We start from the raw sequence: 16,604 nt of genomic DNA on the forward strand, positions 1-16,604 counted from the left end.
AATTGCATAAGCAACAATCTCATTCCATAGTTCTTTTGTACTTGATAGAAAGTTTGTAAACAAAATTTCCTTAAAAACCGTACTGGAGTTACGCCATACATACGAATGATAAGAATGATATTATTGATGGCGCGTGGCGCGAGAAAGTAATTTGGCGGGAAATATCAGCTCAAACAGCTTTTTCTGTAAAACTACCCGCAAAAGAATCAATATATATGTATAATATAACCCACAATAAAGCGACGTCTCCACGCAACGGTAAGCGATCAATACCTCATTTGGTATTGGCAGTAAGATTGATACTAGCAACGCTTTTTGCATCTAATGATTATTGTACTTTGGTTTGAAGATACTGAAATCACTGAGCCCATAAAATTTATCAACTGTACCTAAAAGTCAAGCACAATTGCAGTGCTACATAGATATTGGATTTTTCTCGCCATCCTACTTATATTATAAATGTGAAAGTTTGTATGTCTGGATGAATGTTTGTACCTCTTTAACGCAAAAACTACTGAATGGATTTTGATAACCAGATGACCAGAATAACTCATAGGCCATAATTTATAAAACTTTAGCGTGAATTATCCAAATTATAATTAAATAAGTGTGAAGTAAGTAGAAAATAAATCTGCAATTTATATGGTAATACAACGTTTGCCGGGTCAGCTAGTATAAAATAAAAGTATATAGTTTTACCACCATCGAACACAACTGTGTGTTATCTAAATCCTACGTGTGTTTTGCAAAACAATATAAATGCAAATCGCAAACGAAATATTATGAAACAGCATCTAAATGAAACATATTTTATTCTACACACTCGTGACCAAAGTAATCCACTTAACGCCAAAGGGAGAACACAAGATCTAGGACGCCAGTTATCTTTATAAATCGTCCGTCTGTACCACGTCCGATGGACAAACGACTCTACAGAATTAAATAGAGCCCCGTTTTGTATGAATTTGACATGTTTTTAATATCAAAAGTTAATAATAAATATACTTATACATTTATTTTACAATGACCAATGTTATTTAATGGTTTTGTAAGATGTTACGAGCGCAATTGTAGTGCCGCTCAGAAGTTTTGGGTTTTTCAAGAATCCTGAGCGGTATTACATTGTTATGGGCAGGGCTTACCAGTGGGAAGCTCCTTTGCACATGATGGCGGCTAGACACAACTGCGCCTTTTTCTGCCTTGAAGTAATGTGTAAGCGTTATTGAGTTTCAGTCTCAAGGGCACCGTTGCTGGTGAAATTACTGGGCAAATGAAACTTAACATCTTAATATCGTCTCAAGGCGACAAGCGCAATTGTAATGCCTCTCAGAATTTTTGGGTTTTTCAAGATTCCTGAACGGCACTGCATTTTAATAGGCACGACGTATCAATCTCGTCCCTTACTTTAAAAAACAATGGCGAATTAAATGCCATGTAAGAAATACTGCAGCCAAGATTATTAATTATTAGAACCTTGTGTCGAGTATTATCTTTAAAACCTTTTTAGAATTATAAGAATACTTTTGTTTACTTATTTATTTGCCAGTGGTCGTAAACAAAAACATATTCGGTAATTAATGAACTCGATTATTTTTATAACATATAATCTCATTTGGGTTTTAGACAGAGACTTCTAACTTTCAGTAATTTATTTCATTTTAAAAAAATCACCCGACTAAGAGAAAGCTAAATAAGAGATATGAAAATCATCAATTTCACCGGTTAGTTTGTAGGAAGGTATTTATTTTCCATATAGTATATGAATTATTTATTATTTCACAGTTTCTACGCTGCCTAATTAATATAATTAAATAAGTAAGGTACTTTTGCAGTATCTTAATTGATTGCTTGTGGCTATGTGATGTCGTATAAATTTAATAACGCCCCCAGAGGACATAAACGGATAATCTAAAAAGAATATACTGTTAGATAAAAAAGAGTATGGTATCAAATACTTGAACTGCTAAATTCCACTTTGGACTAATTTATTGTCTGGCGTTAGCGCAACAGAAATATTGATTTTAATTTTTAAATCCGAGATCAGCTTCAGTTAGCTTTTAACAGCTATTACTTTCATTACTACATTGGAGTACTTCAATACAGTGTAATGTAAAAACTTTTTTCAGTAAAAAATAAAATGTGACAGTTGTTAAAATTATCTTTGTCATACCTCGTATAAAAATGTTTCGCTTACCTGTTTTACGATGTAGATAACAACTTGCACTCTATTTTCCTGAAACAAATAATTTTATAAGATTTTATAATTATTATTATTTTCTGTACCCAAGGTAAAGTATATTTGAACAATTTAAGTTTAGGATTCTTGTACAATTTTTTTAAATTTGCGATCAAATTGTAAAATATCCCTTACAACATGCCTGGTAAATTTTATGTTTGATTATACAACGGTAAGAAACGAACATCGTCATTAATAACATGCATCGTTATTCATTTAAACATTACAACTCCTTGGAATATCCAATAGAAGTAACAGTAAAACACTTTAAGTGAAATAATATGGAATATTGACTGGAGAATGAATCTGCTACTTCTTCGCTGAAAGCTAGCGCGTACAAAATTCCTTAAAGGCCAGCAACGCTCCTGTGATTCCTGTGGTGTTTGAAGAGAATGTGGGCGGTGGTTATAATTTAACACCAGGTACACTCGTTTGTCCTGCTTTTCCATAAGTCGCGCATCAAATCAATTAATAAGAGAAAAAGTAGAAAAACAACTTAGATATTAAAAATCTATGTAAGAACTTACTGATAATAATGATACCACAGATTGGAAATGAAGCGACCGCCCTTAGTCTATTAAAAAATAAGTATATTTGTACGATATTACTTTGAAACTATATTTTTTTATGAAACAAAGATACTGAGTTTGTTGCGGCCGTTCTTCTCATGTCTGAGGTAGTATTTTTAGAATGGGAGTAGTTTTCGATTTTCAATGAGTGATGACATACCCTATTTTGATTAAAAATATTTTAATTTGAACAAAATTTAATTTTTCATTTATTATTTTTCTATTATTATTCAGTTTCTAAATATTATTTATGAATCTTACAAAAATTCACCAATTTAGTAATACGTTATATTCAAATCGACGCGTATAACGAAGCTAAACTAATATTCCATACAATACGTTATGTTTTTAAAGTGATAACCTCACTTCTAGGATTAATACACGAATAAAATTTGAAAAACAAAACTTTATGAGCGATGCGGGATTCAAACCCGGGATTTGAGCAAAGCAAACAGAATTTTATAACGAGGCGGTACTCGAACGGTTAGTTCAGTTGGTTAGAGCACCGGCAGGGAACGCCGGAGGTCGTGGGTTCGAATCCCACATTGTTCATAAAGATTTGTTTTTCAAATTTTATTTGTGTATTAATCCTTGAAGTGAGGGCTATCACTTTAAAAACATAACGTCATATTGTTTAGATCTACAAGAGCGACATCTCAAGTCAATTTCCTAATATGCAAATATTGGGGTTGAGCAGGTTATCAACTGTAAAGTTGATCCTGTAGATGAAGCCACAACCTGAGAGTTGAACAAAGCAAACAAAATTTTATAACAGGCGGTACTCGAACGGTTAGCTCAGTTGGTTAGAGCACCGGCACGGAACGCCGGAGGTCGTGGGTTCGAATCCCGCATTGTTCATAAAGTTTTGTTTTTCAAATTTTATTTGAGTAATTTTCCATATTCCTGGTGGGATTATGGATTTGATTTTGTGGATACAATTTTGTAGGATATTTTTATACAAAAGTAAGCAGACGGACACATTTTTAATACTAATAATAAAAGTAATTATAGCCAATAATCTTTTTTAAGGAACTAAATTTATTGAAATATTAAAACTATGATGCGAATAAAGTGCCAAATAGAGCCATCACACTACTGTCGTATCTTCCTACGTCCATAACCAGCTGGTAACCATTAGAGCTGTTATATGTAAATTTACTGTATTAGTAAATTTTAAAAAAAGTCTTTAAAGTTAGTGGAAAAAAAGTGTTAAGTGACCACCACCGCCTATTTTCTCTTCCAACACAAGACAATTCACAGGATAACGGTCTTTAAGAGATATTTGTGCGCATTTTTGAAAATACGTATATCGTCGTATCGTCTTGGGAACACTGAAATAGCCACACATCCATTTGGTGGGGATGATATCATAATTTGTGGCGTGGCGTGCGATGGTGGAATTTGGCGGCAGGAATCAGTAAGTAGCAATTTTACTTTAACACTTATATTCAGACTGTTTCTGAAACAAATTCCATCAAAAGATTTACACTTCAACACACACGTCAGTGAATGTATAACAGAGAGTTACCAAGATCTAGTCTAGTTGAAGTACTTCAAAGTACACATACAAAACTTTCTCGTTATATGTTTCTATTGTAAATGTAAATTTTGATGACAAGAAACAAGTAACAAACTAGGAACGGCGTTAATGTATTCGTAACAAAATCTGCATACATTTCTCGAATGCTTAGATGTTTATCTGCTGCATGAGATAAGGAATTAAGAAAATCTTAAATACTTCGACCCATGCTCTCTCGTAATACTAAAGAAATCAGAAGAGCGTTGCCGACCGATAGCTTCGAATAAATATATGAATACGAAAACCGATAACGTATTGGCCCATGGTGGACAAGAATCGGACAAGGGACACCCTAGTATAAATCAACGGTACTACCGATTCCGTTACAGATGCAAATTAATGTCTTAATATGTCAAAGTCAAAGTCAAATAATCTTTATTCAATGAGACTTAAATTAAACGCTTTTGAATCGTCAGTATAAAATATATTTCTTTTATATCACTAAATCTATCATATTATGCTCGGAAAAAGTTGAGCTCGTAAGAAGAACATACAAGAAACTCAAGGCCACTATTTTCAATCAAATAGAGTATTTTACAAGGGCCGTAATATAAATAAAAAAATTTTAAGGTTCTGCATCCAATATATGAATTGTGTTTAGATAATGTAAGTTATTTCATAAAAAATATTAAAGAATGATCTGTATAAATATAAATTATCGTATATTAGATGCATCAACCTTTAGAGCTTGAAGTCATTGTTTGTGTAAGGATGCTCCACTTGTCCAGCAAAATGTGTTCACTTTCATCGGTGACTTGTGGCAGAATATACACTAACAGGATGCACTGAATTCTTACAAACATAATATATGTACCAAATTTTTGAACTAATATAAATTTACCACATATCCATATTTTCACGTTCACTACGAAAACGTACTGAAAAGTCAAGAGTACCAACGATAAGAGCGCTTATAATATGGAAAGAGAAATAGTTCTTGTTTATTGTAACAAAAACTTATGCCTAATGCTGATTAAAACAAAAACATACTCCTTATAAAAGAATACTTTAATCATAAAATAATAAGCTGTTATAAATGTACTGTGCATTCTAAAAAGACTATTTACAAAACTTTCGCAGATAGAAAATCCACAGAGTAATACTTATCTGAGAAGATATTATAATTCTCGTACCTGAGTCTACACACAAAACTAATGATAATATTTTTAATCATAGTTTAGTGAAACCATTACAGCGAGGTAACAACATTTGTAATTCTCTTTACAATGCTACGTGCATTTGAAAATGAATTTTTCACGCAGAGCTCTTTGGTTAATAGAAATATATTGATCCACCTAGTTTTACAGGTTAGTCTTTTTAACCGACTTCAAAAAAGGAGTAGCATCTCAACTCGTCGGTATGTTTCTTTTTAATGTTTGTTACCCCATAACTTTTGACTGGGTGAACCGATTTTGATAATTCTTTTTCTATTTGAAAGCTGGTACTTCCTGTGTGGCATTTGTTTCGCGTCAGCCAATATAGGTTTGTAAGAGAGGCCAGGGTTGGGCCGCGGCAGGAGGACTCCGATTCCAAATATAACAATAATTGTAACTAGAATAAGATTAATTACATAGGTTAATTAAATTGTATAAAAATACGCAATATTTTTTACCTTTCAAGTGCATATTATATCTATTGTTTTGGAATAGTTTTTTCTGGAAGTCAGTTGTTTTAGTGTTGAAATTTTTTGAAGTGAAAACCTTTTAAGTCGCGCATTTTACTTTTGTGGTTATTGAATGAGACTGTGCTGCATGGTAGAGCTCATTCGGGTAAAGTTAATAAAGAATAATATAGAATAGTTAATAAAGTTGAAAAGAAGATCAAGAACCTGATAAAAATTCACCTGTTAAAAACGTAAGTGTCTAGTTTAAAATACAATACAATTATTCTAGAAAGAGAAAATGCCAACACTGCTCATAGATGAGTTTTTTTTTAATGAAAATAAGGCACGAGACGATCAGGACGTTCAGCTGATGGTAATTGATACCTATTACAATGCAGTGCCGCTCAGGATTCTTGAAAGACCCTAAAGTTCTGAGCGGCACTACAATTGCGCTTGTCACCTTGAGACCTAAGATGTTAAGTGTCATTTGCCCAGTAATTTCACTAGTTACGCCCTTCAGACTGAAACACAGTAATGTTTACATATTACTGCTTCACGGCAGAAATAGGCGAGAGGCTATATCTTTATCGTTAGCGAGAAAAATATTAGCTAACAAATCTATCAATGCTCCTGCAATACGTGAGTGTATAGTTGGTAACACAGCTTCTATTTCGCCAAACACGAATGATTGAAATCAATTAAATTAGCTCGGAAGAAAAAGTAATATTAAAACACTTAAAGCTCAAATATAAATAAATATTTAGCAGTTTCAGAACGGCGGTGTCATTGTACTCACACCTACGAACTAACATGTTCAATACATTAACATCAGCTTACCATTCATCCAATATTTATTCAAAACCAACAATACAAATCATGTATTCCACACGAAATCGGTTTTGTTAAACAGTACATTTAAATGATTTTAAATGTTATGTATGTGAAGCTGGTTCAGGCGCCATCGTACACCACAAAGTTTTAAGCATTTAATTGGTTTTGCGTGTGAATGTAGGACTTTTTACACGATTTTATGGAGCCGCGAACTGTGAAGTTAGAATTCGCTTAACTTCAATTTGAATTGTTAGAAGAAGGATGAGTTTGCCATAATAAAATACTAACGAATATCAATGAAGAGTTTGAAGGAATTAATAATGAAGTACGCGTCTCTTGGTATGAATTGATTACCATGTCAATATTTGGTAAAGTTATAATAGTAATAATTTGTGTTACCAAAAACAAGGTGTAATAATAGTTTAAAAAAAACTAAAAAACAAGCTAAAAGCACAAAATTCTCATTCGAAAATTTCCTAATATTAGATAAATCGGTTAAAGATAATGGTTGAAATTTAAAATTAACATCATTTCCTGACTTATCGACGATAGATGAAAAATTTTATTTTGCATATTGAAAAATGGAATAGTTTTAACAAATCAATGTTTTATCATCGGTCCTCGATAAATTTACGAAATTTAACGAAATCTGGACGTTTATGGGCCTAAATCTCGTCCAAATGAGTCGGTTACAAATAAATATATTATATACAGGTGAAGCTTATAAAAAGTGTGTAAAAAACAGCCTGAGACATGCTCAAATAGGAAATCAAATCAAAAAGAAGATAATTGTTTTGCAATTAGTTTAAATTTGAATTTATACCATACTTGTGTTATTAATAAACACAATGAAAAGTTAATTCAAGTTTAAAATTACTTCTCCCTGTCATGTAATTCTGTATTGCCATAGGTAAGATAACGACAAAAAGTTTTATATTTGGAATAACTTTGGTTTGCGTTTATTTATAACCCTGTATATATTTTTCTCTTGACCAAATGCGTAATACCATGCAGATGAAGTCACAGGCTAAATCTAGTTCCAGATCTCCGGGTTTAACCCAATCCAAAACCCTAATCCAAGCCTTCAACAAGAAGGCTGCGCATGAGACACTAGGGCTAAGTAGAAATAACTTACGCATTCTAATCAGGACATTAACGGGGCACTGCAGATTAATCAATCTCTCAATCTTAAGTCTCAGAGATTGCAGAGCGTGTAGATTCTGTAATAGTGCAGATGAAACCCCGTTACAAATTTTCTCTGAATGTGGTCCTGCGTAAACGTAGCATCACTTTGGGAAGTCCAATTCTTCAACCACTACGAGATACGTCAGCTCACTGCAAAATCTTATATATAAAAATGAATTGCTGTTCGTTAGTCTCGCTAAAACTCGAGAACGGCTGGACTGATTTGGCTAATTTTGGTCTTGGATTATTTGTGAAAGTTCAAAGAAGGTTTGAACGGTGAATAAATATGAAAATGCTCGGAATTGAATCAAAACAACTATTTTGTTTTCCCTTTGATGGGTCCACCGTCGTTCAGAAAACAAATTGAAAGCATAGTTTCAAATGAATAATTATTTAGAATTCTTATATCTCTCTAACTTTCTCAGGAGGGAAATAAATTTTAGCCAACTATAGTTGGTATATTTACTACAGTAGTTAACTATCTATCAGATTATTTTTATGTGGATTCATAAATCTTCATTTAATATAAAGTTAAAAAAGTTTTAAGAAATAAGCATTTTTATAAGTACTACGTGCATTATCATGTGTGTACGCGGTCGAAGTCGCGGGTATCAGCTAGTATTTAATAAAAATCATGAAAAGAATCAATCTTAGCTGTGAACTATAGTTAACAGTGGCTATCACACTATTGTGATAGCAATTCACTGAATACTAACACGAATAACTTAATGATCTATATCACATTGGTCGCAGTAAAATAGGGCTGCACTGAACTAGACCAAAGCCACTTTACAAACCATAACCATAAATCTAGTTCGATGTAAAATGAGAGACATATTCTTAAAACTACACATTATAATGGCTATAACACATGAAAGGGATGTAAATATTTAAGTGTGATACGTTCGAAGCATTATGCGGCCTGAATATAAAATATATTAGATACATTTTTGTCACGCTATTACTAAGAAGTTCTACGCTTGGGTTATTTGCGTTGTAACAAAGCGATATTTGATCTAAATCGTATTAAAATATCATTTACTACGTTAATGTTGATAAAAATCATACTTATTTGAAAGGGTAGTATTAGCTCTTTAATAATTTAAAAGTTCCAATATTCATTCTACTTTTTATTTCAATTGTATATTACTATAGATACTTTGCAATTAATGATGGTTTAAATGTCGTCGTTTGACTAGTGGGAGGCTCGTTTGCAAGGATGCCGGCTAGATTATGGGTACCACAATAGCGCCTATTTCTGCCGTGAAGCAGTAATATGTCAGCATTATTGTGTTTCGGTCTGAAGGGCTAGGGGTAGCTAGTGAAATTACTGGGCAAATGAGACTTAACAATATTATGTCTAAAGGTGACGAGCGCAATTTATAGTGCCGATCAGAATTTTTGGATTTTTCTAGAATTCTGTACTACATTGTAATGAGCAGAGCGTATCAATTACCATCAGCCGAACTTGCAGCTCGTCTCGTCTTATATTATAAAAAAAACATATAATCTCTTTGGGTGTATTTCTGATGAAATCTCTTTCTTTGAAGGCCCTTTAGAAATAAATCATGTATAGAGAGCTCCCATGAAATCTAAGGATTCAATTCACGGTGTCGAAATAGGCGACTAAAAGTTTTCAATGTGGTTGATTCACGCTTCTTTACTATGACTACAGCAAGAACGGACAAGATTCGACCGATTTAATTTATGTCGTAGTCGAATAAAAACTTACATGACGAGCAGCCTAGTGCCGAGCATAGATAATACACTTATATAACTAGAGCCGAGAACCGGCGCCTACACCTTACACTCACATTCAAACACACACACACACACATCCCATCCCAGCTTGGGATGCTAAAACAGCTATGCAACCGAAGTGCTAAAGGAGCTACGCACCCAAGAGAGGGAAAAGGCCCAAATAAGTCAAGCATCGAGTGGAAGTAGCTGCTAACAGCTAAGTCCCTCCCCGTGAAGAAATGTTTGACGGCAATCCCGCGGGGAACAACGAGGGAACAGAAGAAAGAGGCAGTTTTTTAGTCGGTATAGGTCACCAGACCGAGTTCGATATACGGGGTCCCTGGCATCCTGACCCCACGATAAGTAATAGTATTTTTCCCCTCAGAAAAAAAAACACACACACACACGCACACATACCCATACTCACACTGAGACACACACTCAAACACACACACACAAACACATAAAACATCGCAACTCTTCTGCGATTCCTCTGTTTTTGCAGAGGGTTGTGCAGTGGTGATAGCATCAGATGACATGTACGATTATTTTTCTCATCTTACATAAAAAATAAATATTTATGTACACTAAAGGCGTGTTGCCATATTATGTGAATGAAAGCGGCCAAGTGCGAGTCGGACTCGTCCATAAAGGGCCCGTAGCAGCTAGTAACATTATATAAAAGTTTTAAGGAAAGGAAAATGATATTAAATTATTTAAATGGAAAAGGCAAAAAATATTTGCTCAAAATCATACAGTGCAAATGAGCTCTCATCATTTATAAGTATGAAAAAACTACTTACTTAGTAGATCTCGTTCAAACCAATTTTCGGTGAAAGTTTGCATTACAATGCAAACAACATAGGGTTCCGTTTTTCGCCATTTGGCTACGGAGCCCTAAAAAGGACATTAAATAATTCACACATTGTCACATTAAGTACTTGTTCATAATAATGGCTTCTTTCTTACGGCGTTAAGACATTTGAAAATAAAGAAAAGAAATAAAAGCGAATCGAAAAAACAATTTATATGAATGTTTTATCGTTTTAGAGATGGAGGCCATTTGAGGAATGGAAAGGAAGGTCATTTCCTGTCCGCTCTCAATCCCAAACCCTTAGTCGGATCAATGCCTTTCTGATGGACAAATCGAGAAATATTTTCTTCAGGAGATTTAAACACTGAAATATCTATTCCGTTTCTGTTAAAGTGTTGGGTATTTTTGAAGGATTTGCTGATCTGTTTGAATGAAATTGCATTGAATTTTTGACTAAATGGTGTTATGTAATATTATTTTTGATTCATATAGGTTTAGTCAATGACGTTCTATAACGTTATTGATGATATCACATCTATTTCATCTCATGTCAACCTCAGTCGCACTGAAAATATGAGCCTGCCGGTCTTGAAACTTCGGGTTAAATAAATAATTAATAAAAATGTAACTTTCACGGATAAACCTAACGTAAAATTACAGCTAAAATTACACACGTCTTAAACTTTAAGTACTACGCGTTTAAGAGTGATGCGAAAATGTTATCTGACTAAATAAAAATAGAAACCCCAGAACGGGTTCCAATTAATAATGATGAACACTACATGACAACAGTGATGAAACGATATTTTTAAATTTATGTGGATATGTATTATATAAATAATCATTATACCCGAAGGTAATATTTTAATACATTTAATTATAATGATTGTAATTATTGTAGATTGGAATCAAATGGGTCTTATTACTATTACTAGCTGACCCGACAGTCGTTGTTCTGTAAATAATAAAAAAAAAACTCTTTCAGGTGGAATTACGTAAAATCCGTTCTTAGCTGACCTCTACTCGGCAAATGGAATATTCCAACCAAATTTCAAGTCTCTACGCCCCAAGGTTCCAGAGATATCGTGATGAGTCAATACATAGGTGGATATCTCATATATAGATAGACTAACTGAACCGAAAGACGTTGTTCTGTAAATAATAAATAAAACTCTTGTGGTTGAAATTAATTCACTTGACTTCTACTCGGCAAATGTAATATTACTACTTAGTATTCAAGTTGTATCAACTGGGAGTGCCAGACAGGCTCGTGCGCATCATACGAGCCTACCTTACTGATCGCTCCTTCCGATATCGAGTAGAGGGCACCCTATCCTCACCCAGACCTATCAGGTCTGGCGTGCCACAGGGTTCAGTCCTCTCCCCCACTCTTTTCTCGCTCTTCACGAGCGACATTCCCAAGTTTCCGAGTGTCCAGCTCGCTCAGTACGCTGACGATACGGCACTCTACTTTGGCTCCGCTCTTTTGAACCGCTCAACTTTGAGCAGGAACATTAAAGTGCTTCAAGCCGCCGTCGATGAACTAGGCAACGGGTTCAGAATATGGCGGATTGAAGTGAACCCCACCAAGAGTGCAGCGGTACTCTTCGGTAACGCGAATAGCATCCGCGCTAAAAAACCGACCGACCTACGTTATTAAACTGTATGAAACACCCATACCGTGGGTGAAGGATTACAAATACTTAGGAGTCACGTTCAACAGCAATATGAACTTCAAGAAACATACCGATACGGTATGCATGTCCTCAGTCGCCTTTATCCACTAGTGTGTGGGCGAAGAAAACTTCCGCTCAAACACAAAGTGACGCTGCACAAAACCATTGTACGGCCCATACTGTCATACGCAAGCGTCGTGTTCGCTAGATACACCACACATTCTTTTGATACCCGACGAGACGTTAGTCCTCGTCCTGTAAGCGTTTCACTCCACTCACACTCACTCACGGACTGACTGACGCACTGACATACACCACTTACACAATCACAAACACACTCCACAAACAGACACAAACACAAACATACATGCACACAAACTTTTACACTACTTACATACATACAAACATACATACATGCACTCATAAACACATACATACACACTTACATACATTACACAAATCATCACCACACTCGCCGGCGAGTGTGTTCTTCTCATCTTTTCATCTTCATCTTCATTCTCTCTATTTCCCACAAGCACACAGCCGGTCCGAGGTTCGAGTCTCCTTAGGCGACGCCCCGCGACTGTTGTTGCGTAGTCTTTGCGGCCTCCACGGCCCACGTCCTACTTCGCTGTAAAAGCCAGGGCTAACAGCATAGAGGAGGTTTTAGTCGGTATGGGGTGTCCGCTTACGCGGACACTCGAGTCCGACATATTACGCCCCGTTCCGGGGCGTAAATACGTAAATGTATTTCCTCCTCTCAAAAAAAAAAACGGAACGAACTTGTAACTGTCAGCGTCAACGTCAGTTGTCAAGTTCTCCTTTCCACTCCCCGCATCCTCTCACACACTTGCGCAGCGCTTCGCGACCCGCGTATTCAAATAATGAAATGGCGGACGCCCCTACTTACTAATCTCATCAGTGATATGTGACCTAGAAGTACTAACGTAAAAGAAAGGTTTAACATAACGGCCTCACCAGTACACCCAAGTGGTTTAGGCGTGAAAGAGCCTTAAACAATGACCATTTTCATTATATATTATATATAGATTATAGAAAAAAAACTCAAATATCCTGAATAGTATTCTAAAATCACATTATCATGAAAGATAAACGTCTTCGGAATGGAATCCACCACAAAGTATAAATCAAGAGTACAATATTCTTTGATAAATAGGTAACAATAAAGATATCTTCGTGGACGGACAGCGGGTAGGCAGACTGATCTCTACAATTTGTCATTTAGGAAAAAAACCTTTGAGGCTTATCTTCGCGGCTGGCATTTTTAGTTTCGAACTGAGTGAGGTCGTTGGAGTCACAAATAACGATATCTTGATGGAAATTTACATGGAAATTTGTCCAAAGTTAGACTATTACACGAAAAATAAGTTTCTCAGTTGTATTTTTATTAATAGCTTTGACCCAATTTCATGTTTTGTTATTTTATTGATGTAACTAAGTATTAAAAATGTTTAATAAATGTGTAACATGTTTATAAATAATGATACCGTCATAGATTAAGGATGGGTCTCCGCTGCGCTCCAACTAGATACCACAGGCGTAGTCAAAAAGTGCTGCAATTAATACTACGCCCAAGTGGTCGTAGTCGAGTCAGTTTCGAACAATGTGTGACGTTTACGTATCACATATTCTATTAAACTTTGCTTTTAACTAAAATGCCAGGTTGCGTAGTAAAACTTTGTAAAAATAATACAACAAGAAATAAGAAAGACACTGTGATAACGTTATATCATCAGTTAGTATTTTGTATTTTATGAAATTCAATGTAAGATAACACGAAGCGTATGTTACAAAATTTGAAAGATGCTATTGAGCACAAGCATCTAATAGTTTCCGTAATTGAAAAAGCTACTGTTCTTAGGTAGTGCGGATATGAATCTAGATAAGTTGGAGCGCAGCTGAGACCAATCCTTAATCTAAGGATACTATAAAATTTTGACAATCCTCGTGACAAATAAATAACGTAATTAGAATTTTTGTACTTTTACCATTTTCGACAAAACATTTTAAGATTTCGTGTCTGCTAAGACATCATTATGTAAAGTAGCTTTCGTATGATTGAGAAGTTATACTCCACGGTAGTCAGTGTCGATTCTGTGAATTTTAACACTGTCAAATGTTAGTTAGTTATGTAAGTTGATTTTTCTTTTCAAACTCATGAACAACCTTATAGATTGTCCAGATGTACTTCGAAATATTAGCATTTGTGTACCAGCATTTATTTGTCGAATATGGTATACCCCAATATTTTAAATTTTATAGAAATAACTACGGATTAAACTCTCCCATCCAGCTCTTATGTGTAAGCTATAATAAAAAACTTAAGTACAGGTGTACTCGTCATTAAAAAGCTTAAATATAGATTAGTTAGTAAATAATTTGTAGTAAATTCATTACCTTTTTTTTAATATGTTTTTTTCGTTAGTTTAGGAACGTTGTGCATACCTTTGATTTAGATATGTAAATAGTAACACTTACATTAATATTTATCTTTTTCGTATATGTTATAATATGTAACCAGTTTGTAAGTCTTAATAAATAAATATATAAGTTCTTAAGTTAAAGAATCTTAGGTGTGGAATATCTTTTTACTAAGTTTCCAGTAGATATATTACCATTAACTTAACTGTTAATTGAACAAGAAAAAATTATATTGTTATTTTTATCTACGGCTTAATTTAACGGGAATTCAATATTCGTGAATAAGGGTATTCTCCGTAAAGATGATTAAAATATCAATGTTATTTGTGAAAGGCTTACGGAAACGCTTTCATTATGTTTTTGGAGTGGAAACTCCTTTAGTCGAGCTGAGTAGTTATTTTTGTGGATATTGAAGTAAATAGAGCCGTCACTGTTTGCTATGTAACGTCTGTTTTCATTGCTACCAAGCGAACATAAGTGAAGAAGAGATAAAAAATATGTTTGAAGTGTAATGGATAACGCATGTGTTACCTTACGTCCTGACGTCATGGTCATGACTTCCGCTTTTGGTTTGTATTTCATTTGTTTGTGTTTGATAATGATAAGAGATCGAAATGACATTTTATCTTGACCACATTTACCAAGACTTCATATTTATTCCAAAGGCTTGTGTCAAATTTATCTCCAAAGTTTAGAAAGACGCCACAGTCCTATTGAGCTTAACATCGAGATGTTTTTTAATGAAAATAAGGGATGAGACGAGCAGGACGTTCAGCTGATGGTATTTGATACGCCCTGCCCATTACAATGCACTGCCGCTCGGGATTCTTAAAAAACCTAGAAATTCTGAGCGGCATTACAATTGCGCTCGTGGCCTTGAGACATATGATGTTAAGTCTCATTTGTCCAGTAATTTCACTAGCTCCGGCGCCTTTCAGACCGAAACACAATAATGCTTACACATTAGCTTTTTGCTTCACGGCAGAAATAGGCGCCGTTGTGGTACCCAAAATCTAGCCGGCTTCCTGTGCAAAGGAGCCTTGCACTGGAAAAATCTAAATGCAATTGTTGACTTTTTCATACTAAAGAGATAATTTTTATATACGGTTTGAACAGAATGAATGACATTATTAATATATGAATATCAAACATAGTAGAATTCGTATTATATAAAACCTCACTTTCATGAAGTTTTCATTTCTATCATAAAAGTTCACACCAATTTTTTAAGTGAAATCTTCTTTAGCGGCGTTGAACATTTTTCTTAGGATGGGTATAAAATGTTAAACTCGCGTCAGGACACGTGATCTGATCGAAAATTCGTAAGACAGTCGTTAAAATTATTGATGAAAGTTGATCTTTCTGTGAGATAAACTTTTAATTGCAAAATAATTGTAATTATTATGTAATGTAAATTGTCATACTTGTGTGCGATAGCGCAATAAATGAATATTGTATTAAACCACATGCTAGTACTTCATACTGATAAATAAAACAATTCGTGCGGAATGATTCCCTAATCATTCCAAAATATAAAAAATGCACAACGTTAATGTTCAAGTTTTCACTTCTGCCAGCAGTCCCGGAGCGCAACCCGTATTTTTTTTTATTTGTTCTGATTGTACAGTGATTATCAAAAACTAAGCTTTCAACCTCAATGTCAAACATTTTCATTATACAAGAACTGAGAATATAAAATAGTGAATCAATTAATAGTTTTCTTTATCCAATAAAGCAATAACTATTATTTGATCAATCATAGCGTGTTCATGTTTTCTAAAACGTTTCCTGATATTTTATATAATCCGCTTTGCTTGGGTTTATTCGTGATTTGTACTGAGGCAAATTGACTTTGTTATTATCGATTCGATTGAGAGCGTTCGAGGTTAAAGATAATAATGTGGTATGCTTTTTATATTACCTTGAAGA

The 16,604-nt window shown here is 34.5% G+C and overlaps 1 protein-coding gene across 2 annotated transcripts in view; it reads right to left on the reverse strand.

Moving 5' to 3' along the window:
* Window positions 1–16,604, reverse strand: part of LOC126972102 (zwei Ig domain protein zig-8-like) — a 235,091-nt gene that overhangs the window by 146,469 nt on the left and 72,018 nt on the right. For both annotated transcript variants that reach the window (XM_050818690.1, XM_050818691.1), the window contains exon 2: window positions 2,195–2,233. The gene's annotated coding sequence lies outside the window, so the exon portion shown is untranslated. The remainder of the gene's footprint in view (window positions 1–2,194; window positions 2,234–16,604) is intronic.

Source organism: Leptidea sinapis, chromosome 25 (genome assembly GCF_905404315.1).
Source record: "Leptidea sinapis chromosome 25, ilLepSina1.1, whole genome shotgun sequence".
Classification (NCBI taxonomy): domain Eukaryota; kingdom Metazoa; phylum Arthropoda; class Insecta; order Lepidoptera; family Pieridae; genus Leptidea; species Leptidea sinapis.